Source organism: Aquarana catesbeiana, linkage group LG03, assembly GCF_042186555.1.
Source record: "Aquarana catesbeiana isolate 2022-GZ linkage group LG03, ASM4218655v1, whole genome shotgun sequence".
Classification (NCBI taxonomy): Eukaryota; Metazoa; Chordata; class Amphibia; order Anura; family Ranidae; genus Aquarana; species Aquarana catesbeiana.
In genome coordinates this window covers 54,932,631-54,946,177 of record NC_133326.1, presented here as the reverse complement: position 1 = coordinate 54,946,177, position 13,547 = coordinate 54,932,631, and the positions used below count along the sequence as shown (strand labels likewise).

General features: G+C 42.3%; 1 protein-coding gene across 1 annotated transcript in view; it reads right to left on the bottom strand.

Annotated features, from left to right (window-relative positions):
* The window catches only part of IQGAP1 (IQ motif containing GTPase activating protein 1), a 256,627-nt gene that overhangs the window by 208,856 nt on the left and 34,224 nt on the right, over positions 1–13,547 (bottom strand). The window lies entirely within an intron of this gene.

Sequence of the window (13,547 nt, the reverse complement as noted above, 5' to 3'; positions counted from 1 at the left end):
TGGCAGGTGCAATGCTTTGGCTCTTGCAGACTCGTCCTCCAGCTCAGGTTCATACCGAGGCATTTACCTTCGGGTAAAGATGAATTCTAGGTATAAACCAATGTACTATGCTTTAAGCATATGTTTGGAATCCCTCTAGATAGAAGCTGGAAATCAATGTAGCAGACATTGCTACTCCAGTGATCTCCACCAGTAACTGGGTCCTTGAGAAAGCTCCTACTGCACCATAGGTGTGGTGTATTTCCCAAAGGAGAACTACCCAGCTATGACATGCTGATCAAAGTGGCTTTACCGGTTTTGTTTTTTTTTTTTTTTAAATATACCACATGTGCCTGTTGGATAGGAAAAATTATTCTCTTTTAAATAAGCGGGTTGTTTTTCCAAAATTGCAATGGGATCATTAGTCGTGTTTTTAAGACTAGTAATCTGATTGGAAAACAGACACGGCATTGTTTTCTGCCACTTAATCTCGGCCAAACCTGTTTAGAGACTGACTTTTGGGACCCCATCACATCACTGAATGTGTTAGGGCTTGTTGACATCAGTTCAGTTGTGCTCATTTAGCCAGATTATTGCAGCCTCGACTCAAGGGCACACACACAAAAAAAAAATAATCGCTTTCTATCTGCCCTGTTCACATCACATCGCTCCCTTGTGGTGGGTTGCAGTGCGTTATGTAAAAATACAGATATGCCACATTTTTCTCCAAGGCGTCATCGCAGGTCACCTTGAGTCACCGTCGGTCTCCGCATTAGAACTAATGAAATGTGACTCTGACATTTCAATAAAGTTTTTTTTTTTTTTTTAAAAAGCAAAAAATAAAACACTAAACAGTAAATAGTGCCTTGCATTGGACCAATGCAAGGCAACACCCTCCGCCACCCGGACACAATGGACACCAGCTTTCACTTTGAAACAGCCCAAGCCTTTAAAGCTTAGTTTCTAAACCAGGGTTCTGTAGAACCATGTGGTTCCACCAAAGGTTGCTAGGGGTTCTTTGAGCAATTAGCAACTTCTCCCTCTCAGGTAAGTTTCCACTGACAACAATGATCTTTTTAGTCAACTGTAAGGCTTCACGTACACTGGACATTGTTTAACCTCTCATGAACGACTTAACTTGACAGCTAGAAACCGGCGTCTAAAAACATCCATTTAGCCGCGTTTGCATCTAGAAACGCTTGTAAAAACGCTTTTTTTTTGTTAAAATGAAACGTAAACATAAACGAAACGCTGCTAAATGCGAGTTACCACGTTAACAAGCTGTTACAGCTTCAAATGCCTCTGAACATCCGTCTGAACCCATTTTTTAGCATTCCAAAAAATGCCTCTAAACACAACTGCCTAGAAACGACTGGAAACGACCTGACTGCCCAAAAATGCAGCAAGCAATATTTTTAACATCACAGCGGAAGCGCAACAGACCAGTGTGAAGACATTTAAAGGGATGCATTTTTCTTGAGCTTTTCTTGCATTAAAATGGTGCCGATAATGGCCCACAATTAATTCATATTAAAGCGGAGTTCCACACAAAAATGAAACTTCCGCTTTTCGGAACCCTCCCCCCCTCCGGTGTTACATTTGGCACCTTTCAGGGGGGAGGGGGGTGCAGATACCTGTCAAAGACAGGTGTTTGCACCTACTTCCGGCATAGACTCCCATGGGAGTCTATGCTTCTTCCTGTCCCGACCGCACTGTCTGCTGGGAACACACAGCTCCCAGCAGAGAGCGCGGACCACTAGGGACGCGCAGCGCGACTCGCGCATGCGCAGTAGGGAACCGGGAAGTGAAGCCGCAACGCTTCACTTCCTGATTCCCTCACCTAGGATGGCGGCGGCAGCTGCCGAGAACCCAGCGGGTTCTCGGCGTCCCCTGCCGACATCGCTGGACCTCGGGACAGGTAAGTGGCAATGTATTAAAAGTCAGCAGCTGCAGTATTTGTAGCTGCTGGCTTTTAATATTTTTTTTTTTGGCGGTGTGGGTGAACCCCCGCTTTAATATAAATTCATTACATTAATTAAAAAGTAGAATATAATACAATTATATATAAAAACTAGAAAATGCATTTCCTGGAGAAAATGCGTGGGAATGCTGAATAGCATCTCCCTATCTGCTAGCTGTCTGTCCCCTGAACACACTGTAAAAAACATCTCCTCACTATCTGCCTGAGTGAGAGACAGTGTGAGAGAACCCTTCAAACAAGCCTTAAAGCGGGGCTCCATCCACATTTTTAACATTATCTCTATGCATTCTCTTCCTTGCCTAGATGCTGACATGCTGTGAAAAAAAATTTAAATCGCCGTAATTACCTTTTTTTTCTAATCTCCTTAGCACTTCCTGGTTTTCCTCCCATGGGAGTAGGCGTGTTTCTAACCTCTCCCAGACCTCCCACAGTCCCCTGGGAGCTAGTCACAGGCTTCCCAGCATGCATTGTGCAACAACGTCATCACAACATCTCGGTGAATGCTGGGAGCACAGCATTCACCGCATCCAGGAAATACATGCTTGTGGGCTTCAAATGCCCACAATGAAGATGGAAACCGCCTTCAGTGAATTTTATAAGTTATTCTTTACAACGAAATCGGACACAGGCGGACTTATTACACAGAACATGTGAGTAGATAATCATGAGAAGAAAAGTTTGTGAATGAACTCCAAAAAAAAAAACCATAGATAGGTGGACCCCCGCTTTAATAAATCCACAACAGTAAATGCTATCAAAACAGTGACTTCACCGTTGGAGACACACGGCCTTTATGAACGTATCAGTATAAAATTTATGTTGATAAACTTAAAAATGTGGGCATGCCAGCGATTTAAAAAAGAAGTTGGCTGTGCGTTTCGCTGGGAAACGTGAAGAATTTTATACAGGACAGTCAAAACTGAGCACATTGCCTGAAACTAGACAAAAAAAGTTGAAAAAGTCCCATCATTAGATGAAAGAGCTGAACATTTTAAAAGTTGAATGGTTTTAAAAGCTGAAAGTATGCAGAGCCAAAAAATGTACGGAATAAAATTAAAATTAATAATAATAATAAATAAAAAAAACGAACAATAGTGGGACTGCTGAAGCATTCCCACTAAATATATGTATATTTTTTAAAACGGCATCTTGAATCGGTTTGAGCACCAAAATTTCCATTAGATGCACCTCTAGCTAGCATATTGGTTCCTCCTTTACGTCTATAGCCATGTGTCAGTATACATTTCCATATCTCCAAACACATGCACAAACTGCACTTGTCACACTGGCACATAAAGCGACCCATGGTGAAAGACTCCGTGACAGGTGTTCACAGTGCAAACCTTACATGACCCAATGTGCTGTAATTAACATAAATCCACAAAGTACTGTATATGCAAAGAGGACAGAAATGCAAAACACAACACAGCCTGTATATTAAAAGAAAAAGGAGCCAGACAATTTGCTGTATTATTATTGTTATTATACAGGATTTATACAGCGCCAACAGTTTGCGCAGCGCTTAACAAAATAAAGGCAGACATTACAGTTACATTACAATTTGGTACAAGAGGAATCAGAGGGCCCTGCTCCTTAGAGCTTACAATCTAAAAAGGGAAGGTCAATTGATACAAAAGGTAATAGCTGTGGGGGGATGAGCTTATGGAAGTAAAACAGTGTATTAGTTAGAAGAAGGATAGGCTTCTTTAAGATGGGTTTTCAGGGATCGTCTAAAGATGGCTAGATTAGGGGACAGTCGGACAGATTGGGGTAGGGAGTTCCAAAGGATGGGAGAAGCTCTGGAGAAATCCTGGAGCGAGCATGGGAGAAGGTGACAAGGAAGCAGGAGGACTTGGGAGGACCGAAGAGAGCGGCTTGGTTGGTATTTTGAGACTAGGTTAGTGATGTAGCTGGGGGCAGAGTTATGGATGGTTTTGTAAATTATTGTTAGTACTTTGAATTTATTTTTCGTTGGTTGAGTGGAAGCCAGTGCAGGGATTGGCAGAGAGGGGTCGAAGACACTGACTTTTTGGTAAGGTGGAGGAGTCTTGCAGCGGAATTCATTATGGACTGAAGGGGGGAAAGTCTATGTAAAGGTAATCCAATGAGGAGGGAGTTGCAGTAGTCGAGGTGAGAGATAACCACAGAGTAAATTAGAAGCTTGGTGGTGTCATTAGTTAAAAAGGGGCGTATTCTGGAAATGTTGGAGGCTAAGGTGGCATGATTTGGGCAGGGATTGGATGTGGGCCTGAAAGGACAGTTCAGAGTCTAAGGTTACCCCTAACACCCTGGCATGTGGGGACGGACAGATAGATGTGCAATTGATCTTGACAGAGAAGTCAGGGGAAGGGGCACGTGGGGGAGGAAATATTAAGAGCTCGATTTTAGATATATTCAGTTTGAGGAAGTGGTTTGACATCCAGGCCGATATGTCTGTTAGTAAATCAGCGACGAGTGAGAAGACTGATGGGGTGAGCTGAGGGGCAGAGAGATAGATTTGGGTGTCATCAGCATATAAATGGTAGTGGAAGCCATGGAAGCCTATCAGCTGACCCAGGGAGGACGTGTAGATCGAGAATAGTAGAGGTACAAGGACATAACCTTGGGGGACCCCGACAGTAAGAGGAGTTGGAGAGGAGGAAGTGGAGTTGTAAATGACACTGAAGGTGCGATGAGATAGGTAAGATTCGAAACTAACGTAGAGCACAGCCATGGAGACCAAGCAAATTGAGTTTTTTGAGGAGGAGGGGGTGGTCAACTGTATCAAAGGCAGCAGAAAGGTCCAAGAGTAAGAGTACGGAATAATGACCGTTGGTTTTGGCTGTTAGTAAGTCGTTTGTGAGTTTTAGGAGGGCAGTTTCTGTGGAGTGCTGTAGCTCTTCAAATGAAAAAAAATGTCCTCTATATGCAACAGCAGGATAAAAGATCTCCACAATACATGGCTGCTCAGGTTTAGTATTCCTCACTGTGAAATCAAACATGGAACATTCAGCAGTAGTAGACTGAGTGAAGGTACACCTGAAAGTAGTAAAGTGAATAGAGCACTAAACAGTAAAGAAATAAAGAAACGTGGACAGAGGGCCGGCACGACAGGGGTTAAATGAGCTTGGGTCTAAAAGGGGTTTTTCTGACGTGTGAAAGAAAATATAGTTTCAAAACTTACTTGATTGGTGGGCCAAGTGGAAACGGGTGGAGCTGTGAGGGGTGGTCAGTCAGGGGGTCCCGGGAGGTTTTCATCAATCTATGTACACCACAAACTGTATGATTGAAACGGTTTCGATATTGCTGTTTTACTAACCTGTCAGCATATTGTATTAAATAGGAAACTTTCATTTTGTTAGCAAATATTAACAATTCTAACTACCAGCAAGAATAAGATGATCGACATCTTTTGGGAATGCCCTAAAATCCAGGCTTTTAGGCAGAAGGTGACTAGTACAGTCAAACAGCTCACAGGGGTTGTTGATGTGTCCGAAAATCCTGTTGCATACCTGTTACACCTGTCAGAGAGGCCCATCAGGAGGTATAAGGCCTTCCTTACTATTCAGTTGCTGAATGCAGCCAAGGCCTGCATACCATTGTGCTGGTGAGATGCTATTCCGCCCTTGAAGTCTCTTTGGTACACCAAAGTTAATGAACTAAAGGAAGAGGATCTTATGGCTATCCAGCAGAACATGGAAGAGATCTTCTGGGAGATCTGGAGACCTTGGTAACACTTTGTATCCACCGTAGCCTATCTCAGCGAGGTCTCTCCACCTGAGTGACAAGTAGTGCATGCAGATGCCCACCCTCAGGATACCCGTTACACTTCCCTTACCCTTTTTTTTTTTTTTTCCCTCTCTAACGTCTCCTTTTTTTTTTCCCTCTTTCCTCCCCTCCATTTAAACTTTTTTACCATTCTCACTCCCCCACCACCCAACCCGATATTCCTGTTATCCATACCATATGACCTTTAGTCCACTTAGAAACCTAGTTGGCAATATGTGGTGCCTACTCTCTTCCTGCTACGGTAGTCTTGGACATTGTTGTCTTTTTGTTATGGAAGGTACCCATTGCTCGTTTTTTTTTGTTTCATTTTCTTTTTTTTCCCTTCCGTATCTTGAATTATCTATGTTAGTATTACTTCTCGGTTTTTAAAAAACTTTTATGGCAGCTATATACTGGTATACCAGATTAATTGCCAGATGACAAGAACATTCATATGCCTTGTTCTCTCCATCAATTTACATTATGTGATGTTACAGTAACTCAGCTTGTTCTGTACTATGTCAAATGTTTTGCATATTTTTTTTGTTAGCCTAATAAAAGGAATTACAAAAAAACATTTTATCCAACATACAAGTCAACATGCCATGATCAAAATAGAAGGTCACTGCTGACCTACTTCTGAAAATGATAGGTAATCAACGGTCATGCCAATCCTCTGCCATTCTCAACCACAAACTATGGACATGTATGCAGAGAAGTCCATACTCTGCATTTTCATCGTAGGTAAGTGACTCAAGTATTGAAGCTGGGAGGGTCCATCATAACACCCAGGACACTAGCATTTTCAGGAGACATCAACAATGGAAGCACACATGTTTCTCTCTGACATTTCCCTTAAAAAGTTTCATTGTGAAATGTGCTAAAATTGCAGGGACGTGTCATATTTTCTTTTAACAAGCTCACAAATAAACATGACCTCACATAGCTACCTACTCATCCATGAAACAAGCAGCTTTACAGGAGAACACAAGGTTCTTTTAGCAGCTAAATAATGTTAAACAGCTGTAAGGTTAACAGCAAGCTATATAATTTTTGCGTGCTCGCATCTACTTGAGATTTACAATTTTAGTTTCAACTTAAGAGTAATATCCTGCTATCCAGGAACACTAGGAGTTACACCTACGTCCACAATGAACCATTGTGCCTGAAAAACAGCGGCTGACTTATGATATATGATGGAAGAGCTTGGCCTGTACTGTTCATAGCAGCCAATCAGGCCGTATTCACACTGATGCTTTAGGACAGCCTTTCCCAACCTTTTTACTCCATGGGGAGCCCCTAAAGTAATTTTCAGGTCTTGGGAAACCCTTCCTGAAATCAATTCATCTCAGGAAAATGGGAAAATGATTTGCATATTGGTAGTCAGTAGGAAGAATAAAACCCTTACAGTAGTGGTCAGCATGCCACCCTTACAAATAGTTAAAGCGGAGTTCCACAAAAAAATGGACCTTCCGCTTTTTGGAACCCTCCCCCCTCCGGCGTCACATTTGGCACCTTTCAGGGGGGAGGGGGGTGCAGATACCTGTCTAAAAAAAAGGTATTTGCACCCACTTCCGGCATAGACTCCCATGGGAGTCTACGCCTCTTCCCGTCCCCACCGCGCTGTCTCCTGGGAAACACACAGCTCCCAGGAGAGAGCGGGGACCACTTGGGACGCGCAGCGCGACTCGCGCATGCGCAGTAGGGAACCGGGAAGTGAAGCCGCAACGCTTCACTTCCTGATATCCTCACCTAGGATGGCGGCGGCAGCTGCCGAGAACCCAGCGGGTTCTCGGCGTCGCCTGCCGACATCGCTGGACCCTGGGACAGGTAAGTGGCCATGTATTAAAAGTCAGCAGCTGCAGTATTTGTAGCTGCTGGCTTTTAATATTTTTTTTTTTTGGCGGTGTGGGTGGACTCCCGCTTTAAGGAGATTTCTGGTGTCGTGCTGCTGGCTTTGCCATGTGGTGTGGGTCCTTCGATTATGCAGGCACCATCAAATGGGAGGTCAACCGGCCATAGCTCAAGGAACACCGTAACAAGCTCTGGAGGAACCCTAGTTGAGAATAACTGCTTTAGGGTATTGTGCGGTAAACAGCGTATTATCACAGTGCATTTTAACAGAGGATATAATATGCATTGCAGTGCCATCCGCTTAACACATATGCAGTAAAGTGCACCAAAACATTACATTGCATTACCAAAAATGCTGCATCCAGGTGTGCATTTCTTGCGTGAGCTGCCTTAATGCAAGCGCCCCATATGGCATGAAAACGCTTTGTGTCAACACATGTGTATTTACTCAATGCCTAGTGGGGAAGGAATCTAAGATTTAAGGTTTGTTAGTGGAGTCAAATGGATAATAGTTTTTGACTATTGTGATGACTTTGAAGAAGCAAGATGGAAATTCTTTCTCCAATGAATGTATGGTTTTTGTACAGGAAAATCCTACATATTGTAACGTGTATGTTCTAGGCACAAAAGTATCCAGTTTATGACATGTAGGACTCAATGATGCCAAGATCAAATGGTCTGACAAACATTTTTTTTCAGAATCTCTGAATGAACACTTGAACAGAATTATAGATTCCTGATTTAGGCTACATGCACATTAGCGGTTTGGTTTTGGGTGCCTAGGTGGCTCAGGTGAAGCCTTCAATCCTACTATCAGCAGCTTTCAAAATCTATGACAGGCCGAAATACATGGTAGCTGGATGCTGTACTCTGCAGTACTCGAGTTTAGGGCCCTATTCCCTGAACACAAAATTTCTGTGTTTTAAGCATACGTCCCTGAATGTATATGGCCCTAAACACGAGTACCACTCAGTACATTTAAGACTCTCAGACACTGACAGGCTGCTGGCAGCGGGGCTGGACACTGCACCTTTGCCTGGTGGGCACCCAAAAACACCAGGATTTGATGCATATTGGCCAAACCACACATGCACACGAGAACATAGGATGCCCACAGTGGCTGATCTGAAGATAGCTAGGGAGAATCTGTCCAGCCCCTGCAACATCTGCTCTGGACTAGATTCTATGGCCCACACATATGGTCAAAAATAGTTCTTTTCTGCAGAAGAAAGGGAACAAAACAAATGTTGGCAATGAAAATCGAAACACTAGAAAAAAAACTAAATAATAAACAAATAATAACAAGCATTTCTGATCCTCACAATCCGACGTTAGTTGCCGCTCAAGCATTTAACATGAATTCCAACCAAAATTAACACACCTTTGAGATTCCTTTGGAACAGTTTCCTATCACTAGTTTCATGTCTTCTGTCCCAACTCCCACAGGGTCATAAATAAAGATGTTACTCATTTGTAACTGGTTTACCCAGTAATTTGAAGAAGAGATATAGATCCATAATTTGACTTTGTAATCACTGGGTTTCCTGGTAATTTGCGCTTACATTATGAAGTATGGAACTATCATTTGAGTTCGTAAATCGCTGTGACAGATAGGCAGATCTGAAAATTCTGGTGATGGTCTGTGATCAGCACATGACCCAACTAGCAATCAAAAAATGAAAAGATCAGTTTGAATAGAGGTGACTGGACATCCTCCAACCAGGAAATGAGGCAGGCATCTAACTTGTTGGACCTTCGAATGCACACTGAGCAGTTGAGGAAAGTAGAGTAGTCTGTGCAACGGTGCAAGACCGAAGAGAAGACCGGAGTTCAGCTTTAATGGCTTCTTACAAGTTCTTATGGGTCATTTCACAATGTTCACAGTCCGCATCATTGGAATAGTCGAGTGTGAAGTCAACAGTGGTACAGAGCACCTCTTTCCACATAGTCTTATTTTCTGTCTCAAGATGTTTTTATTAAGTTCTAAAAGATACAAAGCAATGGCTTGGTACCATTATAAAAGGACTTGCCATTGGCCAAGGGTACAGGTAAAGACCATTACTACCCAAAAATCAAATTGTGGCCACAGCAGAACCCATGCAGGTAAGTGAAAAAGAGACATGATGGCCAGATCGGATGAGGAATGTGGCCTGCATGACCACACGTGGGCTCAGTACATGGCGGGACCACCCATACATGTGATTCATCAATGTCCCAACTCTGTTGGGGTAAACCAACTGCCAAGTCATTGTCGTCTCGAAGAATAACAAAATATACAGAAGAGTATGAGCCACAAGACAAGAAAAAGAGACGAAAGACAAGGTAAAGAAGAGGAAAAGGGTGGGGAATATAAGTGAAATGGGGCCTAGATGCAGGAGGAGCCCCCTAAATTACTGGAGTATCCAGAAATTATTAAGGATTGGGTGGATTTTATACAGCCACAGCCTTATTTTCAACATGTCTTGGCAATGTACAGGCGTCTATATAATGGATACTTCATCACAGTCATCAAAGCCCTGGCAGCAAAGAACCATCATTAGTAAAGAGCTGAGGTTGAAGGCGTTATTGCAGCTCTCATAACTTGGAATCTACTGGCTATCATTCAGCTTTGCAAATGAAATAATTACTGTTGCCCCTAGCTAACTGTCATGTACAGAAAAGGGATATGCTGACTGATGGGCAAAGCAGACAGTTGCCCGAGACTCTCCAATATGGGGGCCTCTTGTCTCCTGATCACCATCACATTTACAGAAAGCACTGAAGATTTAGATTGTATTTCCCTTGTATATCCATACCCTATAGAAGAGGTTCTCAACCTTATGGAGACCAGGGTCTGATAAATTCTTTCAAAGCCCTCTATGCCCCAAAGGAAAAAAAAAAAAGTTAATTCTCACACAATTACAAAAAAAAAAAAAAAAAAGGGAATATAAAATATGTATTGAAATGCTGGAGGGCTCTGGATATGGGTTCAGGGTATCAGCAGCTGGCTTCCGGGCCCTGTAAAGAATAGGGTTTCTGGAGGGAGCTGGGGGCAACTGTGGGGGATGGGGGGCTCTTCTAGAGGCTGGGGGCTTAGAAAAGGCACTGTGCGAGACTTTTGGAGATCTGATGACTCTGCAGGAAATCTAAGGGGCTGGGACACCTCTGTGAGAGGATGGGCAACACTATGGGGGGGCTGAGGGCTCTCAGGGGGCCTGGAAGCACTGTGGGAGGTCAAGGGGCACAGTGGGCCAATATGAACTGTGAGAGGTTAGTCTCTGCAGCTGCCTGGAGGCCCAAAAGGAGGGAGGCCATGGCCTGGTGGTTGAGATACACTGCCTTGTTGTGAATGAAACTATAACAGCTGTTCCTAAGCCACTTCTATTAGCCAGAAAAAGATGTGATCACTCAGTTTTTGCAATATCTACGCCGGGGGTCTTTTACACCATATACATTGTGATGAATAAGTGGTTTCTTAAATAGTAAAAGGCTATATGACCATTTTCATTGCTGTAGCTCACTAATAAAAAAAAGTGAAAAGAGCCTTCCCTTGATTGGAATGTGTCACCATAACATCACCTATTACTCTATGTACTCTGAGTCCTGGAAGACTGGCACGTGCTATTTACATTCCACTAGAAATTGGCTCCAAAGAGAAAAAGGTATTTTATTTGCAAAATATCTCAGTTACCCAACTTCCCCACCCCATGAATGGAACAGAGACTAAAAATGTTCAGAAAATTATTTAAACTTAGTTTAAACTGGATGTACATTTGTCTTGCTAATGTCATATACACACATATATGACAATATATATATATATATATATATATATATATATATATATATATATATATATATATATATATATATTTTTTTTTTTTTTTCTTTTTTAATTTATATTAATTCTGGTTTTTATTGCTTGTCCCGAGTAATTGGATGCCAAGACCTGCTGAAGTATACACCAAACTAGAGCTGCACGATTCTGGCCAAAATGAGAATCATGATTTTTTGCTTACAATAAAAAGATCATGATTCTGGTGATGTAAAATCTTTCACATTATACAAAAAAAAAAAAAAATGTGCTAACTTTACTGGTTAAATTTTTTTTTAATTCATTAAAGTATTTTTTCCCCAAAAAATTGCATTTGAAAGACCGCTGCACAAATACAGTGTGACATAAAATATTGCAACAACCACCATTTTATTCTCTAGGGTGTTTACCAAAAAAAATATATGTTTGGGGGTTCCAAGTCATTTTCTAGCAAAAAAAAAAAAAAATATTTTAACTTGAAACCAACAAATGTCAGAAAATGGTTTAGTTTAGATTTTTCACTTACACAGGAAGTCTATTCAATTGACAAATTGTTACAATGTTTATACTTAAGTTCAACTGATAAAGAATGTTTTGTTTCTTGGCAGACTACCTGGTTTTTCTCTTCCTTTCTTTTGAGGGCTGTGGCTTCAGAAGAGCAGAGAGAATTCTTTGTATAGAAAGAATTGTGAAACACTTTAGTCAAGATCGCGATAACGATTCTTGACGATTAATCACGATAATGATTCTTGACGATTAATTGTGCAGCTCTACTCCAAACCCCAACAGTCCATAAAATGCATTCAAAAGTTTAATCATTTTAGTGTAAAACACAAGAGATCCTGACTGCCGAAGATGTCTGAATACACAGAAAGTGGTGCAAACAGCGGCAGCCATGACGGCATGAAAAGTCTGCTCACCTATATCAACAATCAGATTTCTGTTAAAGTGGAGCAAAAAAGTCCCACGCACTTACCTCTGTGTCAATGGACCCATGCCCACGAGGTCCCTTAATGCCATTTTCTCCCCTGCCTCTTCCACGTGTCATTCTTGACCATGTTGATTGGCTGGTGCGGGATGACATCACTCCCACGCATGCACAGAAGAAGTGCAGTTATCCCAACACACAGGCACTGTGCCAGAACGTAAACAGAGCTGCGCATGTACAGCTCAGTGTACATTCTACAGAAGACTATAAGCAGGCTTAGTTTATTGCAGAGGGACATTTACTAAAACTGGTGGACCCAATCAGCTAACTTCAGCTTGCTCAATTAAGCTTTGACAATAAAATCTGGAAGCCGATTTGTTTCCATGCAGACTTGCACCAGATTTTGCACTCTCCAGTTTTAGTAAATCTCCCCCTGCTTGTTTCTTCTGCAATAAAGAGTCTGCCTGCTCCTATTTTTTTTTTTTTAATTTAAGACTTGTTCCACTTTAAAGATGCATTCCATGGAGTTTATTGCATAGTTACATGAGTCCAGCATGAATTAATGCAAGCACACATACGCCATATATGTATATATGTCATCAAGGTGGTGACATCACAATCTGCACCTTGTCTAATTAGAGAACATCTTGTATTCATTGCGAAAACACTCACCCACTGTACTTTATCTATGTTGAGCAGTCACCCGAAGATAGGAAGTGTGTTAGGACCACAGAATACCTCTCCCTTTCCACTTCTTGATAACATAGGACAGGGGTCTTCAAACTACGGCCCTCCAGTTGTTCAGGAACTACAATTCCCTTCATGCCTAGACATGTCTGTAAATGTCAGAGTCTTACAATGTCTCATGGGATGTGTAGTTCCGCAACAGCTAGAGGGACGTAGTTTGAAGACCCCTGACATAGGGGAACATAGGGGAAAGTGTTCTATAATTCCACAGAGATCACAGAGAACAGATAACAGTCAGCAAAGGCCCAGGATGCCATCACCTCAAAAGACTTCCGGCAGGAACGGTGCATATGTTTTGCACTTAAAGGAGAAGTATGATCCTACTTCTCCAATGAATCACATGAGTGCCCTTAGTTCTGCACTCCTGTGACCCGTTTTCAGCCCACAGCAGGCTAAAGTCCGATGTCGGCTAATGTCACTAAGCCGGTTCAGGCGCTGGATCGATCCCGACTTTACAGTTGGGATCCACCCGCATGTCTGGACCGGCAACTGGCTCAGCCTCTCAGCGAGCCGATGGT